Source organism: Eubalaena glacialis, chromosome 20 (assembly GCF_028564815.1).
Source record: "Eubalaena glacialis isolate mEubGla1 chromosome 20, mEubGla1.1.hap2.+ XY, whole genome shotgun sequence".
Taxonomy (NCBI): domain Eukaryota; kingdom Metazoa; phylum Chordata; class Mammalia; order Artiodactyla; family Balaenidae; genus Eubalaena; species Eubalaena glacialis.
In genome coordinates, this window is record NC_083735.1 from 12210153 (window position 1) to 12234612 (window position 24460).

The window sequence follows — 24460 nt, forward strand, 5'->3', positions numbered from 1 at the left end:
TCTCCCTGGCTCTCCCTCTTTGTCCCTTTTTCCTCAACCCCCCGCCCACTCTACATCCACAGGGGTGGAACAAAAATGCTCTGCCCAGAAGAGCACACTTTCCCGTGAGACATCGGGAATGTGGACACACGTTGGCCGGTATCGCCAGCGGATACGATTTGGGGCAGAAGGACACGGGGTGTCACTGGACAGGACTGGTCCCCTGCCCCCAGCCCGGGGCTCTAGGGCCTTTCTGAGGCGGTGACCACGAAGGGCAGCGAGCGGCAGGGCCCGGCCGCAGGAGGCCCAGGATGGGCAGCTGGTCTCAGGAGAACACTGGGGTCTGTGGAGTCCCAGGGCCGCGGGAGGGCGCGGCGTCCCGGGCTACCGTGACGGGCCGAGAGGGGCGATGCGGGGCGCGAAGGGCGAAGAGTCCACGTCGCGAGTGGGGACCTGACACGGCGCGGGTCGGGCCGGGAGACGGTGAAGAGACCGAAGGCAGAAAGGCCTGACGGGGACGGCCTCGGAGCGATTTTGACCGGAAACGGACGCGGACCCGGACCCGGACTCGGACCCGGACCCGGACCCGGACCCGGCAGCCGAGCGCCCGGCATCCCGAGTCTCAGGGCGACGCGGGCCGGAGGGGCGAGAACGGGGACCCCCGGAACCTGCGTGTGAAGGATGCGGTCGGGAGGGGGCTGTGGAGCGCAACTCTGATTCTCAGAGCCGACGGGCCCACTCACCCGAGGGAACCTTCACTCCCGAAATCCGCTTCCGCGTCGGCAGGAAATTACACAAGCGGGGCGGGGCCTTAGTCAGGGAGAGCCGGGGCGGAGCAGCGTGGGCGAGGCCTGAGCCTTCCCGCCCCGCGCCCGGCCGTTTCCGGGTCGGCTCCTACCCCGGCCAGACACATCTCCAGTCTCAGCGTTTGGGTGCGTTTGGTTCGTCTGGTGTCCGGGGAGCCGGGCTGCTTCCTCGGGGCTTCAAGTTAAATGTTTCGGACAACTCCAGGTACGAGCTTAGAGCTGTGAGGCCTTCCGTAGTGAATGCTGGTATGTTTCCCTGTTAACTTGTTGAAAACGGTTTAGGTCGAAATCCCTTTTCGCGCCTGGAGACTCGTGTCCTGCGAGTGCTCTGGGCGCGACTCGGCTTCGGGCGGGGACCTCGCTGGGTCCAAGTGGGCCGTGGTGGGATCCCGAACAACGTCTGTGGTTCCTGCGCTTGGAATGGGTTATTCAGTTTAGCAAGGGCTGGAATTGTCTGTGCTGGCGATGGAAACCAGAGCGAACGTTATTTCCATTTCTGCTCCCTGTTCACTAGAGACGCAGCCCTGGGCTCAGTATCGGGGACTTCATGGGGCCAGGACCTGGGCTGCGAGGCTGAGGGGCTGAGGCATTGCTTTACAAGAGTAAAATGTACTGCGTGTGTAGATGTAAATTCTTTTCTCCTTACATTTGACTTGTTCAGTTTCACTCATCTTGAGGTGATATATGAATGCAAGACCTTTGGGACAAGCGTGGATGCTTGTCATTAATTTCTAAATATATTGTAATTTCACATTTTTCTTTTTCTGTATCACAGAGCTATCTGAAAGTTTTTAATTTAAAAAATGTGAGATATTTTAATCTCTTTGTTTTCTGTTTCTCAATGTTTTATGTCAAGTTAGGATGAGGCTTACAAAAGAGTCAAGTGATATATATCTGCATGTGTAACTCATCCAGCCTCCAAATCACCTTCTCCACCAAGTCTTCTGCATTTAGGTTTATACATAATATGTGCTTGGGAGTCTCCATATCGACTGTAGTGATTCCTCTTGGGTCCATATGGGATACATATCTCCCTAGGAGAAGCTGAGTCCATGAGATGGGTACCTTATGAGTAAACCAGTCTTTACACCACATCTCTGAGTCTGTTTCCTTGGCTGGGGATTAGATCTAATGAAAGCTGAGAAGGTAAAAGAAGTGACATTGCATTGAAGAATAATTTCTTCAGTTTATGTTTTCATTGTCATTATTAATATTTAAAGAAGAGTTTCCAGGGATTCCTTAGAAAAACTACCTCGCTAAAGAACTAGTCCCTTTTTTCAGGAGGAAATACAGTCCTATGTTAGCAGTGTTTATTTTAATGGAGATTATTCCTAAACCACTCTCCTAGAGTTTATACACTATTGCAACATAATCATGTGAATTTTTATTTGTACATGGGCTGTTTTTGTGAGTGAATCTTTGAACATCACCTAAAAGATTGTATGAGTGATACATTATTTTTGCCCACCACCTCCAATGGTTCTCAAACTTTGCTGCACATTAACATTATCTGGAGAGTGTTAAGCCTTATGCCAGCCTCACCAATATATGTATCTATGGAGGTAAGACTCAGGCATTAGAAAAGCAGCCTTGGAGCATGCATGGCACGGACTTCTTCCTCTCCCCCTGATAATCATCAGTCTAACCAACTTATCAATAAGGGTTGTTCCTTCTATGGAGAACGTTCTCTGTCTCCCTCCTCTGTTACCCAGCACCGGTTTCCAGGCTAATTCCTACTCTTCATCAATCTGGTAATTTTTAGATAATTCTTCCTCAGACAGGCTTTTCTATGCCGTCCTCAACAAAATATAAAGTATCATCTAGTAACTTATACTTTAAGGTATACTTCATATACTAACGCAGTTTATAATTTAATAGTAATTTATTTAGATTTTAAATATAATTTTCCAAAACAAACAATTCTTATGTTTATTGGAACTTTTACTACATTTGTTAATCAACGCACCAATCCTGGTGACTCCAAATTCCTCACTACTCAGTGGCTGCATCTGGCAAACACATGACTAGGATATTGATACTGGTTTAAATACAGCCAACTCCCAGAAACTTTCATATATATCTGGAAATCCTGCCAACAAAAGTATCCTTCCAGCTCCATAAGCACTTCAAACCTTATTCATCACACACACACACTCACACACACACTCATACACACACACTTACTTTTACTAGTCTCCACAGAAGGGATTGCCCCCTACTACACTGATGAATTAGATCGTTTGACAAACTGTAAGTCAAACCTCAGATGACTGCCCAGAAGTCTACAGTTATCCCTGCATTCATACCCATCCATTACTACTGCTCTCCTGTAAATTGAAGTGTCCTCTCTACCCTGGGACATTCCAATTTCTCCAATTAAGTCCTTGTCTCTCTTGCTATCTTAGGAACTTTATGCTATTGCTTCTATATTAAATCTACTTTACCAGACATATGTCCTATTCTCCTTGATCTCTCTACTCAATATTAAACTATTAAGATTCTACCATTTTGAAACAAAATCTTCATCTGAACCTATCTTCTCTCTAGTTTCTGCTCTGCTGTTCCTTCCCAATCAAACTGAAAGTTGAAAGTGTTGTTACCATTTCCTTACATTTCCTCATGCTTTGACTTACTAAAATCACCAACGATAACCCCATAAATTTATCTTGCTGGCACCATGCATGTTATTCCCATCTAACAGATGTATCTCAAGCTTTCTGAAACCATGTTCATGTCATTTGTTAGATAGGTAAATGTCTTGGTCATCCCGGGCTGCTATTACAAAATACCACTCACTTGGTAGCTTAAACAACACACATTTATTTCTCATAGTTCACACATTTATTTCTCATAGTTCTGGAGGCTGAAAGGTCAAGGTGTCAGCAGATTTGGTTCCTGGTGATGGACCTGTTCTTGGTTTGCAGAAGGCTGCCTTGTCACTGTGTCTTGACATGGTAGAAAGAAAGAGCTGTGGTCCATTACGGAAAAACCCAAACAAACTTTTTGGCCAACCCAATGTTTGAAAGTATTGGTAAACTTGAAATTTTCACCAAAATTAAATGTGTTTCATGGAAAAATGATACATCACAAAAAAGTAGATTTAACACACCTCCTTATACCTAAAGTTCAGAAAATAAGGAAAACAGAAATTGTATTAAACATTACTTTCTGCTTAGAGATTTAAACATATTTGCTTAATTAATCCTCATAAAAACGCTGCTGATTTTGGTTTATTTACTATTATTGACTGAACGTCTGTGTCCCGCCCTCCCCCAAGCAAATTCATATGTTGAAGCCCTAATCCCCAATATAATGGTATTTGGAGGTGGGGCCTATAGGAGGTAATTAGGTTTATATGAGGTCATGAGAGTGGGTCTCCCACGAAGGGATTTGTGTCATTGTAAGAAAAAAGGACCAATGAAGTTTTCACTCACAACTGCACACTGACCCAAGATGTCTTAATTCATGCTGGAGAGAAACCTTTTAAATGTAATGAATGTGGGAAACACTTTAGCCAAAACTCTCATCTTCATTTTCACAAAATAACTCACACAGGAGAGAATCCATATGTCTGTAATCAGTGTGGAAGGGCCTTCAGTCATTCTTCATCTTTAAATAGACATAGGAGAATTCATACTGGAGAGAAGCCATATGAATGTCATCTATGTGGGAAAGCCTTTGTTCAGAGCACTTGCCTTAGGCGACATGAGAGAACTCACTCTAGAGAGAAGCCATTTGGATGCCATCTCTGTGGGAAAGTCTTTATTCAAAGCTGTTGTCTTAGAGAATATGAGAGAACTCATACTGGAGAAAAACCATTTGGATGTCATTTGTGTGAGAAAGTCTTTGTTACAAGCTCTTGCTTTAGAAGACATGAGAGAACTCACTCTGTAAATGTTATGAACACGGAAGAGTCTTCAGCCACAGCTCTAAACTGAAACAAATCAGAATGCTACACGGGAGAAATTCTATGACTATATTCATTATGGAACTACCTTCATTTATAATTTATCTTTAAACAACATGAGTGTACTCCACTTGGAGGAGCCCTATATTTATAATCAAGGTGGAAGAGACTTAAGCTGATTTCTAGTTGTGGGGTGCACAAAACTCACTATGAATAATATTCTAATTTCCCTAAAATGGGAAATTAGACAGGAAACTCTTTACCAGGAGGAGTGCATGCTAGGGTAATAACAGAAAATTAGTTCTGGAGAACATATTCAGTGTAATATGCCTTGAAGAAACTTTTACTTGAAGAGATACTATTGTAGATGTAAGATTCCACACTATGTAAAAAACACTTTCAGTGTAATGAATGAAGGGATGTCTTCAATGATTTTTAATTCCTTAGTTGACATTCAATTTCAAACACTGTATATACCAGTGCTAAAAATCAAATGAAAGATTGGAGTTTGCATCAGAAATCCCTGACTGGGAAAAACACCTATCAATATTTTTGCCATACAATTTAGACATTAATTTATAATATTGCCCAGTGGCCTATTATTTAAAAAATGTAGGATAAATATCCAGGATTGTGACATCATCTGGGAATTCTGAATGCAGAATTTTGTAACAATAAGCAATAATTTTTTTTAATGAATCAAAGTTGTTGCTGAAAAAACTACCATGTTGGTCAGTTTCAACTTTTCATGCAGCAGTAGTCATGATCATGATGAATAAGTTCAACCAGAAAGTAACTTTGAATATTAACTGGAAAATGTAGAACACAGGATGATGTGTTATTACTGTACTGTTAATATATACATACATCACAATGATGAATTAAAGGTCAATAAATAGATAATTTGTGAATGAAGTCTGCTGGTGCATAACATTTCTTTTAAAAATACCGTTATTGAGACAAAGAAAGGCATTACATTATGATAAAGGGGTCAATTCAAAAAGAGGATAGAACGGCTGTACATATTTATACACCCAACACAGGAGCACCTCAGTAATATAAAGCAAATATTAACAGACCTAAAGAGTGAAATACACATCAATATAATAACAGTAGGTGACTCTAATGCCCCACTTTCATCAATGGATAAATCATGTAGACAGAGTCAACAAGAAAATCGTGGCCTTAAATTAAACATTAGGCCAGGTGGATTTGATAGATTTGTACAGAACATTTCATCCAAATGCAACAGAATACACATTCTTCTAAAGGGCATATGGAACTTTCTCAAGAATAAACCATATTTTGGTACACAAGTTTCAATAAATTTAAGAAGACTGGAAAAGATGCTTGTTATAATTTCAATCACAATGGTATGAAACTCGAAATAAACTACCAGAAGAAAGCTGGAAAAGTCACAAATATGTGGAAACTGAACAATATGATACTGAACAGCTACTGGGTCAATGAAGAAACCAAAGGAGAAATCAAAAATTACTGGAAGACAAAAATGAAAATATGACATATCAAAATCTATGCAATGCAGCAAAAGCTATAGTAAGAGGGAAGTTTATAGCAATACAAACTAGAAAGGAATTAGGAAAAGAACAAATGAAACCCAAGGTTAGTAGAAGAAAAGAAATAAACATCAGAGGGAAAATAAATGAAATAGAGACTAAAAAGACAATAGAAAAGATCAATGAAACCAAGAGCTGGTTCTTTGAATAATATAAATAGTATAATAATATAAATAGTATTGATAAACCTGTAGCTAGATTCACCAAGAAAAAACGAGGTCTCAGTTGATACCACAGAAAAGACCATGAGAGATTGCTTTGAACAATTATACTCCATCAAATTGGACACCCTAGAAGAAATGGACAAATTTCTAGAAACATACAACCTACCATTACTGACTCGAAGAAACAAAATCTGAACAGATTGATTACTAGTAAGGAGACTGAATCAGTAATCAAAAACCTCCCAACAAACAAAAGTCCAGGACCAGAAGGTCCTAGTGAAGTCTACAAAACATTTAAAGGAGAATTAATACCAATCCTCAAACTCTACAAAAAAATAGAAGAGGAGGGAACACTTCTAAACTCATTTTACCAGCTAGCGCTACCCTGATAGCAAAAACCAGACAAGTACTGATTAATATAGATGCAAAAATCTTCAACAAAATATTAGCAAATCAATTTCATCAATACATTAAAAAGACATACACCATGATCAAGTGGGATTTATTCCAGGGATGCAAGGATGTTTCAACATCCCAAAATCAATGTGATAGGCCACATTAACAAACTGAAGAATAAAACCCATATGATTAGTAGATGCAGAAAAGCATTTAACAAGATTGAACACCAATTTATGATAAAAACTCAAAATGGGTACAGAAAGAACACACCTCAACATAATAAAGGCCATATATAACAAGCCCACAGCTAATATCATACTCAATGGTGAAAAGCTGAAAGCTTTTAAGATCAGAAACAGACAAGAGTGCCCACTCTCACCACTTTTATTCAGTGTAGTATTGGAAGTCCTAGCCAGAGCAATTAAGCAAGAAAAAAGGCATCCAACATGGAAAAGAAGTCAAATGTCACTATTTGCAGATGACATATTATATATAGAAAACCCTGAGGACTCCAAAAAACTGTTAGAATAAATATATTCAGTAAAGTTGCAGGATACAAAAATCCACATACAAATATCTGTTCCATTTCCACACATTAACAAACAATAAAAAATAATCCCATTTACAACTGAATCAAAAAGAATGTCTAGAAATAAATTTAACCAAGGTGGTAAAGGACCTAGACAGTGAAAAACTAAGACATTGATGAAAGAAATTGAAAACAAATAAATGGAAATTATTCTGTGCTCAGGGATTGAGAGAATATTGTTCAAAAATGTCCATACAACCCAAAGTAATATGCAAATTCAACTGATTCCTATCAAAATCCCAATGGCTTTCTTTATAAAAACAGAAATAGAACAAACAAACTTAAAATTTATATGGAACCACAGAAGATCCTGAATAGCCAATGTAATCTTAAGCTGGAGGCTTGGAACTTGGAACTAGAAGTTTGTACCTTTTCTCCATTTTCCCACCCCAGCCCCCGGCAACCACCATTCTATCTCTGCTTCTGTGAGTTTGTCGTTTTCCGTTTAGAACACTATATGAAGGTTAAATTGTGCAACTAGTGGCAGGCCATGAAGAGGAAAAGGCCATAAAATGCAGACTTAGTTGAGCCACAAGCACTTTCCAGTAGGAAGTCTGTGTCTGGAGGGGGCTGTGCATGCCTGTCTCACAGGCCTTCATAACAATGGACTGTCTGCAGGTGACTTGGAGGAGCGCTGACAGCTGACCAGGACCACAGGACTTCCACCCTTCCATCCCTCACGATGCCCTGCAGTGCCCAAGGACATCCTACCTTGCACAGGACTCACTCCTCAGGCACCTGGAACAGGGGTTGAGGAGCTGATTCTTCCCTCAGCCTCCTCCCATCTTCCTCTCCTGCTTCTCCCTGGTCTCCTGGTTCTGCCCAGCAGTATTTCAGGCCCAGAAAGGCTGCCCTGGTGTGGGTGTCTACGTGGACATGGGCCCAGGTGGACCCATTGACACCCAGTCCTTTTCAGCTCATGGTAAATTTAGAGCCAGGTGTTTACACACTAACTCATCAGCAATGTATATGATTTTATGTTTCCAATTTATTTTAGGGGACACTATGGGTCAAAATACAAAGAGAGTTAAGTCCTACCTATTATGATTGTTTCATTAAGGGAAAAAGTCAAACATTTTTGGAGCCAATTCAAGTAAGCAACACAGTAAAAATGTTCTGCATTTCCTGACCAACTGTTTCCTTGCTTTAATTCAGCCATAAGAAAGAAGGAAGCCTTGCCATTTGTGACCACATGGATGGTTCTTTAGTGCATTATTCTAAGTGAAATAAGTCAGACAGAGGAAGATCTCACTTACATGAGGAATCTTTTAAAAATTTAGCTCATAGGGACTTCCCTGGTGGTGCAGTGGTTGGGAATCCACCTGCCAATGCAGGGGACATGGGCTCGAGCCCTGGTCCAGGAGGATCCCACATGCTGCGGAGCAACTAAGCCCATGCGCCACAACTAATGAGCCTGTGCTCTACAGCCCTCGAGCCACAACTACTGAGCCCGAGTGCCACAACTACTGAAGCCTGTGCGCCTAGAGCCCGTGCTCCGCAACAAGAGAAGCCACCACAATGAGAAGCCCACGCACCGTAAGGAAGAGTAGCCCCCGCTCGCCGCAACTAGAGAAAGCCCGCATGCAGCAATGAAGACCCAATGCAGCCATAAATAAATAAATAAGTTTAGCTCACAGATACCAAGAATAGTTGCAGTTGCCAGAGGTGGGGAGTGTGGGGTGCACAAAATGGGTGAAGAGGTTCAAAAGCTACAAACTGTCAGTTATAAAGTAAATAAGTCACGGGGATGTCATGCACAGCACGGTGACTATAGTTATTAAAACTGTGCTGCATCTTTGAAAGTTGCTAAGAGAGTAAGTCTTACAAGTTCTCATCACAAGAAACAAATCTGTGTCACTGTGTGTGGTGATGGATGTTAACTAGATTTATAGTGATCAGTTCACAAGATATACAAACACTGAATCATTATGTTGTACACCTGAAACTAATATCATGTTCTATGTCAGTTATACCTCAACGAAAAAGAAAAAGTAAAGCTGTGGCAGCATCCTCTGAAGCCTGCTCCTTAGTTTAACTCTAGAGAGATGTGAGGCCTGCATATGCTAAGGGCCCCACAGGGGACCTGACACCCCAGGTCAGAGACTCCACTTAAAAAAATAATAATAATAAAGTGCCATTATTGCTCTCAAAACTTAAAATCAAATTAAAGTTCACTGTATCTTAATATTAAAATGATGTGGTCACTCCTGAAGGTTTTGGTTACCTGGAGAGTAAACAACCCCAGAATCGTGGGTCAGGCAAAGGGTCATATTAAAAATCTTCTCCCACTGGCCTTTGACACAAAATGCAGAGCTCTCTCAGAGAATGAGGAGGTGGAAGATCACCGCAGATGTGAAGAGGGCCCAACTTTCAGAAAGCCTTGAATCATACGAGAGGGGTATGTGTATTCTAATTCTCACAATCACAAAGCACTACCCCTTTCTGATCCATTTTAAAAGATTTCTCCCGAAATTTCCACTCTTTGTATCAAATTACATCATCTCATAAAGACCTGGGAGAAAGACAGCTGACAGTAGTCTCATTTCAAAGTGTGATAAGTTATGGTTTTGGTATAAATAATGTATGGACTTAAAATAACGTGAGCGTTAGAAGACATACACTCTGCAACTGTCTGATATTGTTCAAGTACGTTACAGTTGTGGGAGAACTAACCGCTGAAAATTAACAGAAGCCCAGGGGTGGCCGCCCCACTTCCCTTTCTCTCACGGCCAGACCCGCACTGCCCGCACCCTCGTCCCCCCGGAAGGGCCCGACAGTTCGCATATTCCCGTCACGAGTGTCCACGTGTTTCCCTTTCTCCGAATCTGTGTAGGGGTTCCTCCCTCAAAACAAGCCTGAATCCATAGCAAACACCACAGTATTCTATGATTATCCATCCAAACTCTCAACGTCGGTTGTTCTTGGGTTTTGTTTTTGGAGAGTCAGTCCTGCTGAAATACTACCTGGGAAAGTAGAGAATAAACCACGCGGGATCGTCCAGGAAATCAAGGGGCTTTGCTGCAGTTTAAGGAAGTCGTCAGGGAGACGCGCCCACAGCCCCTTCAGCCCTTGGCGTGGACAGGGAGCATTCGCCTCAGGGCAACGCAGTCCCATGTCTTCCGGAAGCTGGCGGCGCGCTCTGGCGAGTCATCGGAGAAGGAAAAGCTTTCCTCACCCAGGACGCCGTGACGTCAGCAGGCAGAATGTGCACGCATGCCAGGAGGGTCCCCGCAGGAGGGTTTGCACCGCCTGCAGGCTGAAGGACCGGGGGGCAGTAGAAGACGCACGGAGCTCGCTGTTCGGTGCTTCCTGGCGCCCTCTCCTAGTCTCTGAGTAACTGAAATCCAGTGTTGGATTATTCAAGGCCACGATTTTGAAAGTTAACACCAAATGGAGCCTACCACACTGTGCTTTGATTGGAATGGACGGAGATAACAAGAAGCAAAGTATGTCAACTGCATTCCCATACACTAACACTTAATGATTGGAATTGGAAAGAAAAACAATGCAATTTTCAATGCATCCCCCCAAATAATCCTCAAGTATAACTCCAACAAAATATGTACAAGTCTGTGTGTAGAAAAAAAAATTGTTGGAAAAAAAAAAAGAAAATGTATATCAGGGGAGAGGTATCCCTTGATCATAATTGAAAGACACAATATTGTTATGATGTTAATTCTTCCCAACTTGATCTATAAATTCGGTGCAATCCCAATACAAATCAAGCTATTTTGAAGCTATCAGCTAACTCTATTAAAACTTGGAGTAGACTAAGTAATATTGAAGAACAAAGTTGATGAACCACACTTCCTAATCCAAACTTTATTATAAATCTTCAGTAAACAAGAGTGCCTGACATTGGAGAAATAATAGACGGATAAATAAAAAGAACAGAACAGAGAGTGTACAAACAGACCCAGGAAAATACAGTCAAATGATTGTAGTAAAAGAAGAAAAGGCAACTCAGTGGGAAATACAGTCTCTCAACAAAAGATGATGGCACAAATGGATGGCCATATGCAATGAAATGAACAAAGACACAAAACTTATATGTATGTTCACTCAAAATAGTTCATATACTTAAACGTAAAATTTAAAACAAAAAGTGACATAAGAAAACAGAATATACATGAATTTTAATATACATTAGTTTAATGTACAAAATCAAAACAACAATCTATGAGAAAAAAATTGATAATATGGACCTTATTAAATTAAAATTTTTCATTCTACAAAAGAAACAATTCAAGCAATGAAAACACAAGTCCCAGACTGGGAGAAAATATTTGCAAAACATAAATATTTAGAAGGACTTGTACCCAAAATATACAAGGCACTTGTAAAACTCAACATAGAGAAAACAAACTACCCAATTAAAAAATGGTTGAGTATCTGAACAGAAAGGTCATCATGCAAGATATACAGATAGGAAACAAACATACAAAAACATGCTCAATATTACTTGTCGTTAGGAAACAGCCAATTAAAAGAGCAACGAGATACCCTGCGCACCTATTACAATAGCTAACTGAAAAAACTGATAATGTGAGTCACAAAGGAGGATGGGGAACACCAGGAAATTTGATTCATTGCTGGTGGGAATGCATAATGTACAGCCACTTTGGAAAACATTTTGGTAGGTTCCTAGAAACATAAGCATGGTCTCAGCATACGATGCAACATTTGTGTCCCTGTATATTTGCCCAACTGGTTTGAAAATTTGTGTCCACAGAATAAACAGCATGCAATATATTCAGCAGCTTTATGCACAATGACCAAAATCTATGAGGACCCAAGATGCCCTTCAGTAGGCAAACTTATAACCAAACTATGGCACAGTGGGTAGAGATACTTGAGGACAGACATGGAAAGCAAGCAGAGGGGGTTGGAGACATGGGAAGCCTGGATAGATGGGCTATGGCAAGACATATTTCCCTCCACACCACACTGGTCACACAGTTGGCTTAAGCTCCTCCTAGTGCCCAACTTCCCCTTACCACTTACCCCCTTTACCATGTGAAAGAAAATCCTTTTTTTTGTTTGACTTTGAGATGCTTGCTGATCTCTGCAATCAGATAGTTCTCTCTATTGCGATAGCTTTTAATTCTTTCTTCCCTTTTTTGGGCCGTGCAGCACAGCTTGCGAGATCTTAGTGCCCCAACCAGGGATTGAACCTGAGGAGCCATGGCAGTGAAAGTGAGGGGTCCTAACCACTGGACCACCAGGGAATTCCTGCAATAACCTTTCTTTCTAATTAAAGTCTCTCCCTATGTAAGTCTGGATTTGATTTTACTTGACAATAATCAGAATGGTATAAATATAAATAATTATAATACTGATAATAAATAATAGGTATATGATATCAGTCTATATATATTTGTGATTGTTTTAAGTTGCTGATCTCTTAATTCCAAATGCATTTTTAAAATCCTTCATATATACTCTCCTCCCCTCACAATTACAGTTTTTGATATCATATCATAACTCCTAAAACAAAGGAAACAAAAGCAAAAGTAAACAAATGGGATCTAAGTAAACTTAAAAGCTTTTGCAAGCAAAGGAAACCATCGACAAAATGAAAAGACAACCTACTGAGTGGGAGAAAGCATTTGCAAATAATATGTCTGATAAGGGGTTAATATTCAACATATATGAACAGCTCATGCAACTCAACATCAAAAAAAAAAAAAACAACTTGATTAATAAGTGGGCAGAAGACCTGAATAGACATTTTCCCAAAGAAGACATACAGATAGCCATCAGGCACAAGAAAAGCTGCTCAACATCACTAATCATCAGGGAAATGCAAATCAAAACCACAATGAGATGTCACCTCACACCTGTCAACATGGTTTTTATCTAAAGGAACACAAATAAATGTTGGCGAGGATGTGGAGAAAAGGGAACCCTAGTACACTGTTGGTAGGAATGTAAATTTGTGCAGCCACTGTGGAAAACAGTATGGCAGTTTCTCAAAAAACTAAAAATACGACTACCGTATGACCCAGCAATTCCACTCTAGTGTATATGTCCAAAAAAACCAAAAGCACTAATTTGAAAAGATACATGCACACTAATGTTCATAGCAGCGCTATTTACAATAGCCAAGATATGGAAGCAACCTCAGTGTCCATCAACAGATGAATGGATAAATAAGATGTGGTACATATATGCAATGGAATAAAACTCAGCCATAAAAAAGAATGAAATATTGCAGTTTGCAGCTACATGGATGGACCTAGAGATTATCATACTAAATGAAGTAAGTCAGGTAGAAAAAGACAAATATTATATGATATCACTTATATGTGGAATCTAAAAAATAATGCAGATCAATTTATTTACAAAACAGAAACACCCTCAGACATAGAAAACAAACTTATGGTTACCAAAGGGGAAAGGGGAGGGGGAGTGATAAATTAAGAGTATGGGATTAAATTAGGAGTAGAGGACCCACACCACTACAGTATATGTAAAATAGATAAACAACAAGGATTTACTGTATAGCACAGGGAACTATATTCAATATCTTGTAATGACCTATAATGGAAAAGAATGTGAAGCTGTACACCTGAAACTAACACAATATTGTAAATCAAGTATAGTTAAATTAAGAAACAAGAAATTTTAAAGAAGAGAAAAGAGAAGACACTCCCTACACAGTCATCAGAGACTTATCCCCAAAGATTGGGTAGGGAATTGTACTGTTTGTGCAGATCCTGGGAGGATTGCTATGGGAAATCAAACCTAAAGTGCCTTTGGCTGGGTGTATTTGGAACAGGAGATCACAAATGGCTTATAGTCCTAGGAGGTCTGAAAAAGTCGTGCAATTATCCCCTGGAGCCAGATTCCTCTTGTTCACTCTCAGCACTGGTTGGACAGCCTCAGTGGAGAGAATGTCCCACATATATGGCTCAGGGTGGACTAGAGGATTCTATGTGCCCAGGGTGTGTCCAGTCACCTAACCTCCCTGTTTCCACAGGGTCGGGGTCCAAGACAGAGGAGGAAGAGAATTGAGGGGAACAGTTTGCACAAGATGGAGCACTGAGAGCTGTGGCAGGCATTTACCCAGGGTCTGTGTGGTTTAGATGGGACTCACAAGTTCATCTGAACTAGGAGAGAGGGTGAAAGGGGAAGGGTCGCCAGTACAAGCATCAAGAAGGCAAAGCTGAGGAAGGACAGAGAAGCCATGGGACCCCAGTTTTCCAATTTCCAGACCCACATCTCATAAACATCAGTCCTTCACGAGGATGTGGGCCTAATCACCGGGAACATGCAGTGTGCTCTAAGAGAAAGAAGGGGAGGGCTTTCCTTGCCTATGGTCACAAGGAAGACGACTATGACTATTATTGCTAATGAATAATATATGAACACCTCCATTTGGGAGATAAAAATGTGGAAAACACGGAGGTGTGTATGCTCATTAGCCCACAGTGATCAGAAGTTCAGTTCACTCCATAATTCCAAATCATGATTGCAAATCCAAGTCAAACCTCTGCATACACTCATCCTGAATCATTCTGACTCCCTCCTCCACATGGGGTCTCCAGCAATATCACTCCCTCAACTCTGACTTTTAGATGGAAAACTATTTTATTATCCCTTTACACAAACACAGCTAAATTACATGAACACACCGTAATTACACAGCTAATAAACCTACTCAGGACTGTTCTTCCCTGTGACACACTCTGTTCACCTTGATTGGACTTACAAGACAAAAAGTTAAATGTCTCAAAATGATGGAGAACAAAAAGATAAGACCATTTAGGAGGGTTATTTGAAAATAAGATTCTTCATTTATTCACTCATATATAATTGGATTTCATTTTAGTTCAGTTGTATAAATTGTAGTTTTTCATTAAACCTTGGTCCAAATGCCAGTTTGGGTTGGGGAGAAGAAAGTTATATCACTTAGGAAAAGTAACCATTATCTTTTCCCTAATCTTCAACAGACACAATACAACATGTATAGCTGCTGCAACATGGTACACATCCTATGTACTGGGAAAATGCTAAGATACAATTACACTTCTGAACACTTGGTCAAGGCTTTACATGCTATTATCTCCCTAAGTTTCTAAAACATTATAAATTTTTTGCCATCATCTGCAACATGACAGGAATTTTTAGGAAGTCTTTGTGCATGATTTTAATTTCTAATCCCTGGCTATTTAGACACGATGACAAAATATCAAAATCGCTAAAAATGATGGGACACTTGAAATCAAACAAGAGATCCTGGCTCAATTAATGTCCTGGGATGAAGGCTGTGCGACATCCACGGGCCCCCGGCAGTAGGGGCAGGTGAAGGACCTAGTCAACCACTCGTTGATGCAGTTCAGGTGATAGAAGTGCTCGCAGGGCAGAGATCTGATGGAGTCCCCACACATAAACTCCAACCAACAAATCACACACTCCTCCTGGATCTTTTCTTCAAATCCATCTGTTCCGTACACTCCTTGAGGCAGGTGCTCTTTAAGGCTGATTCTTTGAGCTAACCTCACTTGTTCCTCTTCCGTCAGCTGTGCTGCTTGGTGAAGTGGGCTGGGTGTTGGAAGATGGATGGGATTTGGAACTTGTTCCGGATGTGGTTCCTGATCCCAGCGTCTCCTCCCGCCTGGGCCCACCCAGCGGGATGGAGACTCAGGAACAGAGCTGTCATCCAAGATGCTGGATTTGAGGCAGTTCCCCATCTTTCAGGCCTGGGTGTGAGATCTGTGCACCCTTCTGATGGTCCTCTCTGCAGGAGTTTCAACACACCTCCTTGTTCCTATGTCTAGAGAAAAAAAAATTTTATTAAATGAGATCCCTGCTTGCAGAGTTCCATAGAGAGGCTTCATTGAGCCCCACGATAACCCTGCTGATTTTGAATCCTTTACTGAGGGAACCAGTGTTGTGAACAGGGGTTTAGAGAGCTTTAGTAACGTGACAAAATTGCACGGCTTGGAAACGGGTCATCTGGCCTTTCAATTTTGGTCTGTTTCCCAAACTCAAATTTCTCAGCAGGATTGTCGTGAGGGGTACACGCCACACCTAGGTTTCACCAGGAATCATCACCTCTCAGGGAAGGACTCAGAAGCCCCACCCTGGAATCCCAGCCTCTCCCCTTTCAGCTCATCTCACAGAATCACTCCCCACCCAGGTTCTCCTACCACCTGGGAACCTGCCGTCCACCAAACTTTGTGTTCAGCCCCACCTTCCTCGCTGTACCTGCCTGTTTAATCCACATTTACTCACTTCAGTAGAAAGACCAGGGATTCTCATGTCTGTCTGAACTTTTACCACCTCTGCTGATCAAGACACTAATCCTAGGGATTATGGAATCCTGACCTACCAACTCTAATTGCATAGTCATGTGCTACTAAAATTAAATATGTCTTAGGACATTACTTCCCCTACCAAAATGAAGATGTAAATCAGACTCCTCTATTTGGCATTGTTAATTAATGGTTCTACCAGACCTTTAGGGGTTGATCTTTTACATGCCCTCAGAGAACCACACAAATACAATTAGGTATTGCTCTCATCCCTACACGGAGACCTATTAGCATTCTTCATCCACACATACACTCTCACACCATACACAGTTTCTTTCGGTCTTGGTTTAAATGTTAACTCCTCAAAGATCCCTTTTCTAAATCTCAACTGCAGTTAGCCTTCCTCTTTCCCTCCCCTTTGTGTTAAATATAATTCTACTATTCATTTAGGCAACTCATTTATTTATTTACTGTGCTCTCCACTGGTATAACTGCAAAAAAATACTACCTGAATTCTAAGGTTAGGTACAATTCCCTGTGACCATGACGTAGAAATTATTAATCTAGAAAACTTCCATGTCCATAACAACCGAACCAACCCTCAAGGGGCCTACCCCAAATTCTTGTAGACAGATTATGTGATCATTTTTCAATTAAAATTCATTTTTAAAATAAATGACATTTGTTCCTTCTTGTGAAAATTATCTTCATTATTTACCAGAAATCAAATGGATGGAAAATCCAATGAAGCCAGGTCTTTCCTGAGGTTGCTGTCACCACACTCCAGAGCTCAGAACTTCTTTCTCTACACAAAGCACTGCTCTGATGTGCGTTCTCTTTTTATGCAGTTGATAACCTCATCAATCATATAACCTCATAAACTATAATCCCATCAACCATCTAACCTCTCTCACCATGTAACCCAAAGGACACATCCTAAGTAACTTGAGTGTCTGTCAAGATAAATCCAATCAAGCATTCCCAGTAACAAAATATGTCCCCCTGCTTAGGTAAATCATGTACATACAACTTTTAAAAACTGACCAAGTCCTCTAGTTCTGCACTTCTTCTAAAGGTCTCAGAAGCAAACTTCCTGTTCTTTCCCAGAGGTTTCACTGTTTTTGAGGTTTTTCATTGTTATCATTACTACAGCACAGAATCTGCAGCAAGAGGATCCATACTGTTCTCTATTTCCTTTTTTCCTTTTTTCAAACTATTTGTTCCAGCTTTATTGAGGTGTGATTGACAAACACTGTATATACTAAAAGTGTACAATGTGATGTTCTGATATACATTGTGAAATGATTCCCTCAATCAAGCTAATTAACCTATCCATCACCTCACAGATTACTGTGTTGTGCGTGTTGAGATCTACTCATTTAGCAAATTTCAAGTATACACTATTTTAAACTATAATCACTATGCTCTACATTAGACCTCCAAAAGTTATTCATCTTACAACTAAAAAAGCCCCACATTTCCTCCACCTCAAGCCCATGAAAACCATCATTTTACTCTGTGTTTCTGTAAGTTCCACTTTTTAAGATTCCACATGTAAGTGACATTATACAGTATTTGTCTTTCTGTGTCTGGCTTATTTCACTCAGCATAACATCAGCTATGTTCATCCACATTGTTGAAATGGCAATATTTCCTTCTTTTGAAAGGCTGAATAATATTGTGAATGTATGCATACATGTACACAACATCAGAATGTATACATCTCTAAATGAATGTTAACTCATTAGGAGACTAAACCACACTGAAAGTCAACAAATTGATTTTACTGTATCTATTAAATCCAGTGGTAACTGGTCAACTGAAATACCTAGCTGACCTTAAACTGTGTTAAGAAATCATTCCTTCCAAATATAAATCTCCTTAAAATGTATTTATGTTTGACACAAATTACGTTTTGGTAAATCAGTGAGGTTGGTGAGTGGGAAATTTGCTATATTTGGTAAATTGAGTTTTGACAAATTCATTTTCTGTGAACTTGTACACAATATAACATACAGTAGTTCTGATGGCAGATGTCTGCACCAATACACTTTTTAAAATAGAATCAAGTTATTAAAGGACTACTTTATTTATTCTTATCAAAATCATAATCTGTAACAATCAGAAACAAATAAACATAAAGATAGCAATGTATGTGATTTGATTTATTTGTTTGTGCTCTTCCCAATTCTGCTTGTAGCTCCCTAACCTGTTTTAAAGCAAGGCACCTTGCTCATGGTCATACTGCATTCCATCTAAATGTTGATTGTATTGATATTCTTCCATGGATAATGTCCTACTGTTACTCTAAAATTACCACAGACTTGGTGACTTAAAGTAACACAAAATTAGTCTCTTACAACTCTGTACCCGGAATCCTAAATCGCTTTTGCTACATCAAAACCAAGGTGTAAGTAGGCCCATGCTACATCTGGAGGTTCTATGACAGAAAGAGATCACTTGGGGGCAGCAGAACCCACTTTCATTGAGCTCATGGTTTCTGTCAAACAGGAGAAATAATGTAAGGAAACTGTCAAATTTAATGTAGATATTCGTTAATTGAGGTTTAAATTAAATTAAATTAATGGTTTGCCAATGGTGTATTTTTTGTTTATTGTAAATATTGCTTATTTCAAGAATGATGTTCTAGACTAGCTGGTCATGTTGATTTCTTGTGTAATCCAACTAAGCCATAGTAACAATATTAATTTTTCTTATTTAAAAAATGAAATGGACTATTATTTATATGTAGTCATTATTCTGAAATGCTGACTTTGAAATAAGTAAAAGCAAGATAGGGCATAAATATTCATCTGAAGAACAATCTCATTCGAGACAACTCTTATTTTTGTTCATTTAAATGTCTGTAATGTATATCGTGACAGTTGGTTTTTCTTTTTTGTAATACAAGTGCCTGAGTTAAGCTTTGATTGTTGAGGCATCCACTTCAAATAGGCAACCACTTCAAAGCTGGACCTACGGTGACTTAGAATATTTTCCAGGCGCTCAGACAGGCAAGATGCCCTCCCTGAGTTTCTCCTGAGGAAAAAAAAAAAAAAAAACACCAGTCCAAGCATCTGGCAGTGTACTTGGAAAGTTTCTGGAAGTTCCCTTGGGGAAGTGACTGTGGAGCTAACCTGGGAGCCAGAGAGTAGCGGTGTGTGCTTTGGGAACCCTCTTTCATCTTCAGGAAATCAGACAGTTCTTCACGGATCAAGAAACTTTATTCAATGTTTTATAACAACAACAATAAAGATAAGGAATTATTGTAATAATATTCAGGACATGGGCAATCTTGGGAACTCCCATGCCAACCCCAGGAAGAGATCCCTATAGGGCAGACATAGAGAGACCCTGTTTTAGAACCAACCAGCCACAGGAACCTCACGGAATTTCAGGGGTTGAGCCAATTTTCTGATGGCCTGAGTCCCTGCAAAGAAGGCAGGGCCCAGATCCACCTGCTGCTCAAAGGCCCCCTCTACTAGGCACTTTAAGTCCTCATGATGGCCTGGTTGCCTTTCTTGTTCTTTACCTAGCCTCTTCAGGTCCAGAAATTTCAGTTCACATATCTCAGCCGGTGCTCCTCATCCAGCAGGGGCGACAGTAGCAGCCTGAGCTGTTACTGAGTTCACTGAGTGATTTAGAAAATTTGATGGTAGGTCACATGACAGGTTGTCCCCTCCTTGCCATCCAGTCCAGCATCAGCCTTTCTTGGACACCGAAGGGGTTGTAGAACATTCCCAGAGGCTCAGGAGGGCCTAGGATGCCTCCCTTGAGCCTCAGTTGTTTTTAAAGCCAGATTTCCAGCCTCTCTGCTGACTTTTAGAATTCTGAGGAGGCTCATGTGGGCAAGGATGCCCTCTGCAGCTTTTCCAGGAAGGTAACAGCACCTCCTGTGCCTTTGAATTGTCTTAGAAAATTATGTGAAGGCTCTGGCTAGTCCAAGACAGCCTTCTGGGTCCTTAAGGCTAGCAAAACAGTTTGGGGGCCCTCAATAAGACTTGTAAAAATTTCCAGATGCCCAGGCAGGGTTTGCCTCTGGAAGGAGACTTCTAATATTTCAAAAGGCTCATCTGACAAACAGGCCTCAAGGGCTACTGCAGGGGGACTTCCCTGCTGACACAGTGGTTGGGAGTCCGCCTGCCAATGCAGGGGACATGTGTTCAATCCCTGGTCCAGGAAGATCCCACATGCCATGGAACAACTAAGCCCGTGCGCTACAACTGCTGAGCCTGTGCTCTGGAGCCCGTGAGCCACAACTACTGAGCCCGCGTGCCACAACTATGGAAGCCCGTGCACCTGGAGCCCCTGCTCCGCAACAAGAGAAGCCACCGCAATGAGAGGCCCGTGCACCGTGATGAAGAGTAGCCCCCGCTCGGTGCAACTAGAGAGAGCCCATTCACAGCAATGAAGACCCAATGCAACCAAAAATTAATTAATTAATTTTAAAAATATTATTAAAAAAAAAAACTGATGAAGGTGCTTTCACTTAAAAAAAAAAAAAAGGCTACTGCAGGAACCTGGGAGAACTGTGAATGTGTAGGTATGTTGAAGGACCTTCCCTTATCTTCAGTCAACCTGACACCTAGGTGAAAAGAGAAACTCTGCTCAGTGCTGTATAACTACCACCACAAAAATAATGCATAATAAAAAACCATAATACTAAAAATCATAATGAGTAACAACATTGATAATGATGATTATCCTAATTACAATAAAAGTAGTAACTATAAAAATGATAATAATTAGAAACCTAGGGAGATTGTAGAATAGAATACAGACTCTCCTACCTAAGTGACCAGATACTGTTATTGGACCTCATGGAATATTTTGGAGTTTGAACCCTAGGTCTGCACAATAAAATGTGTTTTGAAAGTCATGGATGAGAACAGGAGGGAAGTAAAACCCAAAGGAGGGGAATATGGGCCAATGAGGGATCTCCTGTACCAACCCTGGGAAGAGGGATCTCCCTAGCAGAGGTGGAGTATGCAGGTCTGGAGCCTACCAGTCATAGGATTCCCACCAGAGGGACTTCCCTGGTGGTCCAGGGGCTAAGACTCCACACTCCCAATGCAGGGGGCCTGGTTTCGATCCCTGGTCAGGGAACTAGATCCCACATGCCGCAACTAAGTGTCTGCATGCTGCAACTAAAAATCCTGCATGCCGCAACCAAAAGATCCCGCATGCCGCAACCAAAAGATCCCGCATGCCGCAACAAGGATCCCATGTGCCGCAACTAAGACCCACCACAGCCAAATATATAAATAAATAAATACTTTAAAAAAAAGTATTCCCACCAGATATCAGGATTCAGGTCAATGGGCTGACAAAGCTTGACCCCAGATTTACATCCAGGATACAGTAACCCCACCAGTAACATACATTAAGCCCCCAGTGCTATCTCAGTTCTCAGTGCCTAGCTTTCTTTCTGCCATCTGGTCAACCCAGGCCCCTTGAGGTCCAGACATCTGTGTTCATATATATCATTCTGGGGCTGTTGGAGGCTGTTACTGTTGGAGCTCCCAGCTGGCAAGGTGTGACACGAGCAGGCACTAGAGGTTCCTTGTAGCCAAATAGAACTTATAAAGTTCTTCAATTGATCGTTCTGGTGTGTTGCACTCTCCCTGCCTTCCATTTCAGCCCCTGGCTTTTCTGGGCACCCAAGAGGACTTAGAATATTTGCAGAGGCTCTGGCAGGTGTGGCTCATCCTCTGTGCTCCTCAGTTTTCAGCAATGGTACTTTGGACCTCCTAAAGTGACATAGAAAATTCTGACAATGCTCTGTCAGGTTGAGATACCTTCTACAACCTTTTCAGGAAGATAAGAATGGTTTCTGCATCCCTGAGTTGACTTACAAATCTTTGTGGTTTCTCTAGCAGGTCAAGGAATACTTCCCTGGGTCTCTTCAGATGGAAAAAGAGATTCCTGGTCCCTGAAGAGCTGTTGTAAAGTGAGCAGAGCCTCACTAAGATCAATGGAATCCTCATCTGGAACTCACCTACTCACAGGTTTGTCCCTGCTTCTGGAGTTGGAATTGAAAAATAAGGGTTTTGCTTATTGAAAGGATACCAAGTGGTATGGCAAGGAACCTGGGAGACTGTGAATGTGTGTCTGTTCGAGAACCCTTGGCAATCATCTTCTGAAAACCAGACATCTTTCTTAAGTAGAGAATCACTAGTCAATGCTGTGTAACTATAACCACACACGAAAATCCATAATAAGAAACTTAATAATAATAAATAACTATAGTGATTATTATCCTTATGACATTAATATGAGGAAGTATAATAATAATACACCTAAGGCGATAAAAGAATACAGACGTCTCTAACTGAATAACAAGATAATGACATTGGGCCCACTGGGTAGTCTGAAGTCTTAGTTCTAGGTTTGTGCTAGGAAACTTGTTCTGCAAGGCAAAGACAAACATCAGGAGGGAAAAGAAAACCAACCTGAGGAGAGCATGGGAAAACTTGGGAACTTGTGAGACACTTAGGAGAAGAGAACTACCAGAGAGAGGAAAAGAGGCCCTGGTCCAGGGTTTGCCCATCCCTGGACACTGGAGTTAGGCCAACCCCTACAAAGACAGGAACCAGATCCGTACCCAGCAAGAAGCCTCACCTACAACATACCTTATATGTCCAGCACAGTCTCAGCCCTTGCCATCTGGGTGCCCTTCTACCTTCTGCTCTGATCAGCTCCTTTGAGGTCTGACATCTTGGTTTTCATATCTCAGAGGGGCTGTTGGTAGATCCCATTTTCTATGTGCCCAGGCCAGCAGAGGGTAACACATGCCTATACGAACCCTGCAGGGCTTCCTGGAGGACTTAGAAAATTTTACATTTGTTCCTGCCGGTGTGTTGCTGTCTTCCTGCTTTCCATTCTAGCACCACCTTTTCCGGGACATCCTTGGGGATTTAGCTTAGAGTCAGGGGCTCAGAGCAGCCTAAGACAACCTTTTTGCATCTTCATTTCCAGCAGTGGCGATAGCGGTACTCCTGCCTCATCACTGTGTCATGAATTTTGAAACAACAACAACGACAGAAACAAGAGTGTCGTGGGTCTTAATTTCTGGCAATTGAAAGTCTAGAGAAGCACAGAAAAACTTCTCCTTTCTGGAATCCTCTGATGACCACAAGAGTCAAAGAATTTTAAGGTCTAATATAGATAGCAACCTGATATTTGAATCACCTGAGGGTTAATAAATGTTCTTTGATCTGCAAAAAAAGGGGTCATGAAGGTTTTGTTAAAATAGTATTGATCCTAGGCTCATCCTCAGAACAACTGAAATAATTTCTGGAGTGATGGTATTTCTTACAACTACCTAAGGTTTCCCAATGGGAAAGCAGTGTTGAGAATTATTTAAGTAAATATTGCTTTTTAAGCTCTAATGTACATGCAAATCTCTTAGAGATCAGGGGTTCAACACTAGGAAATTATGATTCAGGAAGTTTGGGAGGGACCGATGAAATTTTATTTTATTTTATAAATTTATTTATTTATTTATGGCTGCGTTAGGTCTTCGTTGCTGCATGAGGGCTTTCTCTAGTTGTGGCGAGCGGTGGCTACTCTTTGTTGCGGTGCCGGCTTCTCATTGTGGTGGCTTCTCTTGTTGTGGAGTACAGGCTCTAGGCGCATGGGCTTCAGTAGTTGTGGCACGTGGGCTCAGCAGTTGTGGCTCATGGGCTCTAGAGCGCAGGCTCAGTAGTTCTGCCATACGGGTTTGGTTGCTCTGCGGCATGTGGGATCTTCCTGGACCGGGGCTCGAACCCGTGTCCC

The 24460-nt window shown here is 41.3% G+C and overlaps 1 long non-coding RNA gene across 2 annotated transcripts; it reads left to right on the forward strand.

Annotated features, from left to right (window-relative positions):
- The first annotated feature begins 793 nt into the window (after nucleotides 1-793).
- LOC133081355 (uncharacterized) lies at nucleotides 794-23889 on the forward strand. Of its 2 annotated transcripts, none has more exons than XR_009698786.1 (3): nucleotides 794-990; nucleotides 22558-22689; nucleotides 23660-23889. It is a non-coding gene; the product is annotated as an uncharacterized LOC133081355 (long non-coding RNA). The 2 variants fall into 2 exon arrangements; XR_009698787.1 differs by having other exon boundaries at nucleotides 22561-22689.
- The last annotated feature ends 571 nt before the right edge of the window (nucleotides 23890-24460 follow it).